The following is a 3972-nucleotide window of genomic DNA, read 5'->3' on the forward strand; positions in this document are numbered from 1 at the left end:
CTACTGAAGACAGGCAGAAGGAGGGAAAGTGAGTGCGTGCTTTTTTGTGTGTGTGAGAGAGACCCTAATTGACAACCAAACAAATCAAAACAAAGGCAAAGTCTTCTCATGCTTTGTTGATTTCAAAAAAGCCTTCGACTCAATCTGGCATGAGGGTCTGCTATACAAACTGATGGAAAGTGGTGTTGGGGGTAAAACATACGACATTCTAAAATCCATGTACACAAACAGCTTTGACTATGTACAGACTCAGTGAGCATAGCCTTGCTATTGAGAAAGGCCGCCGTAGGCAGACATGGCTCTCAAGAGAAGACAGGCTATGTGCTCACTGCCCACAAAATGAGGTGGAAACTGAGCTGCACTTCCTAACCTCCTGCCCAATGTATGACCATATTAGAGAGACATATTTCCCTCAGATTACACAGATCCACAAAGAATTTGAAAACAAATCCAATTTTGAAAAACTCCCATATCTACTGGGTGAAATTCCACAGTGTGCCATCACAGCAGCAAGATTTGTGACCTGTTGCCACGTGAAAAGGGCAACCAGTGAAGAACACACACCATTGTAAATACAACCCATATTTATGCTTATTTATTTTATCTTGTGTCCTTTAACCATTTGTACATTGTTAAAACACTGTATATATATATATAATATGACATTTGTAATGTCTTTACTGTTTTGAAACCTCTGTATGTGTAATGTTTACTGTTAATTTTTGTTGTTTTTCACTTTATATATTCACTTTGTATGTTGTCTACCTCACTTGCTTTGGCAATGTTAACACATGTTTCCCATGCCAATAAAGCCCTTGAATTGAATTGAATTGAATTGAATTGAGAGAAAGGGAGGGAGCGAGCGAGAGATAGACCAGATAAAGTTTGGGTCAGTGTGATTCCTCTTGGACACTGATTAGACCCTTACAAAAAATATTTACGTTTTGAAAGTAAAAGTGCAGTAACTGCAGTACACAGTGTTATTTTGGAGACAGTATTTGCATCATACTGCAGTTATACTGCACTCTAACTGCATGTATACTGTACTCTGACTGCAATCTTTTTTTTGTAAGGGGAGAGGTCAGGTCAAAAAGTATAAAAGTGCCCCTTATACCCGTGGGGATCAGAACATTTGTACCCAAAGTTTGTGGATTCTGTGTGGTGTCGTTGTTTTGCTGTGTCTGCTGGATAACTATTTTTAGAACCTTGCGTTTTTAATAAATGTTTGCGGTGTGGTCAGTTGTACTGAGGTATGTGTTTACTTTCTTTATCAGCATTTATTTATTAACATTTGACAGGCTATGTATTGCTTTAAAAGTTATGCCACTGCACTAATGTCCATTTGTTTGCGGTTTATTCTTTGTGTGGAGAGATGCTGATCGGACAGTGGAGACATGTGGTAATGGAGTAGGGGCCTGAGGACACACAAATAGTGTGTTGTGAAATCTGTTATGAATGTATTGTAATGTTCATAAAATTGTATAACTGCCTTCATTTAGATGGCAGCAGCTGATTTAGCAGCAGCAATTTGGCAGCAGCTGTTGGAGATCCATAATAAATACAAATATGGGGTCAAGCTGTATATTGAACCCCAGCGCTGGAAATCCAGTGGTGGGAAAAGTACTCAATTGTCATACTTGAGTACAAGTAAAGAAACCTTCATAGAAAATGCCTCAAGTGAAAGTCACCCAGTAAAATACTACTTGAGTGAAAGTCTAAAAGTATTTGGTTTTAAATGTACTTAAGTATTAAAAGTAAATGGAGTTGCTAAAATGTACTTAAGTATCAAAAAGTATAAATCATTTCAAATTCCTTATATTAAACAAACCAGATGGCACCATTTTATTTGTATTTTAATTGACGGATAGCCAGGCGGCTAGCCAGGCACACTCCAACATACAGACATCATTTACAAATGAAGAATTTGTGCATAATGAGTCTGCCAGATCAGAGGCAGTAGGAATGACCAGGGATGTTCTCTTGATAAGTGTGTGAATTAGTGTGTGAATTTTCCGGTGAAAATGTAGCGAGTACTTTAAGGTGTCAGGAAAATGTTAAAAGTACATCCTTTTCTTTAGGAATGTAGTGAAGTAAAAGTAAAAGTTGGCAAAAATATAAATAGTAAAGTAAAGTACAGATACCTCCAAAAAACTACCTAAGTAGTACTTTAAAGTAGTTTTACTTAAGTACTTTAAACCACTGGGATATTGTTTAGATAATTGAACCCGTCCTCCGTTGAGGTGATTGTCTTTCAGTTAGCCTATGTATTTGGATTTAAAAAAGATGTACCATTTATCTTATAATATGGCTACCTGTTTTCTCTTTATTTCATACTGTAGTTTTATTTGTTACTGTTTTTGGTCTGATTTTGGTCAGTTGTGAACTCAGTCAACCTGTAGCCTGTGAAAGCATGGAAGCTCTATGAGCCATCCAAGTAATTTGTGTTTATGTGTTTTACTGTCGCTTTTGTAAAACAATTAAAACCTTACTTCCTTAATAATCTTTGCCTCTATCTGCCTCTGACTGTGTTCGTGATCCTAGAAAGTGTAATATGAATAGTTGTTACAGATGGATAAGACTATTTATGTAATTAGGAAAAACATCATTTACAACCATGATTTTGTCTCTCCTATCTCACAGAATATAATGAATAGGCTAAATCAAATTTGATTTAGTGAATAAATCGTCACTGTCCAAAATTATAGATACCCTGTTCTTATTTGTTGAGATGCTTTTCTGAAGACATCTGCCACTCAGCCGCTCCCATGTCCTCCCCCATCATCTTGTTTCCTTAGTTTTGACAGCTTCCACTGATAGCAATGGGAGTGGATGACAGCATAATTCCCTGTGGGAAATGATCCCACTCTCATCTTACCTCTCACTCTATTCCCTCCTCCAGCAGGGGTTCCTTTATTATGCACAGTTTTTTAGGCTATTTTAATATTTGACATTTTCACACCAAGATTTGTCCTTCATGGGTTATAAAATAATTAATTGTGTTAGATAACATTTTATTGGATCCTTACCTGAATGTAATTCTTTCTCCAAAATAGACATTTGCAGTTTGGTCCACATTTCTAGTGATATGCTACAGTGTTCAAAGACAAAACTAATGTTTACATTTTTTGGGGAGAATTGTTTTGTTTTTTATACACTGAGTGTACAAAACATTAAGAACACCTGCTCTTTCCATAACACAGACTGACCAGGTGAATCCAGTTGAAAGCTATGATCCCTTATTGATGTCACTTGTTAAATCCACTTCAATCGGTGTAGATGAAGGGGAGGAGAAAGGTTAAATAAGGATTTTTAAATCTTGAGACAATAGAGACGAGTTGTGTAGTGGTACAGTGCTGCTCAGTTGGTAGAGCACTGGTACCACCCATAAATAAAATGTATGTACGCAAGACTGTAAGTGTCTTTGGATAAAAACGCCTGCTAAATGTCTTACATGTTACATGTGTATGTTTGCCATTCAGAGGGTGAATGACCCAGGGTGAATGACCCAGGGTGAATGGGCAAAGCCAAAAATTGATATGCCATTGAACAGGGTATGGTAGTAGGTGCCAGGCGTACCTGTTTGTGTCAAGAAGTGCAACACTAATGGGTTTTTCACACTCAACAGTTTCCTGTACTTGTCAAGAATGGTCCACCACCCAAAGGACATTCAGCCAACTTGACACAACTGTGGGAAGCATCACTGTGAAATGCTTTCGACACCTTGTAGAGTCCATTCCCAGAACAATTGAAGCTGTTCTGAGGGAAAGGGGGGGGGGGGGGGGGGGTGCAACTCAATATAAGGAAGGTGTTCTTAATGTTTTGTACACTCAGTGTATTTTTCATGATGAAACACCTGCTAGATTTGAATATGCAAGAAAAAAATGGTGTGTATGCGTGCGTGAAAGAGGGAGAGACAGAGAGAGAGAAAGAGAGAGAGAGAGACAGAGAGATCAATGACGTCCCCCTTCATGC

Source organism: Oncorhynchus mykiss, chromosome 8, assembly GCF_057628025.1.
Source record: "Oncorhynchus mykiss isolate SJ-2025 chromosome 8, ASM5762802v1, whole genome shotgun sequence".
Lineage (NCBI taxonomy): Eukaryota > Metazoa > Chordata > Actinopteri > Salmoniformes > Salmonidae > Oncorhynchus > Oncorhynchus mykiss.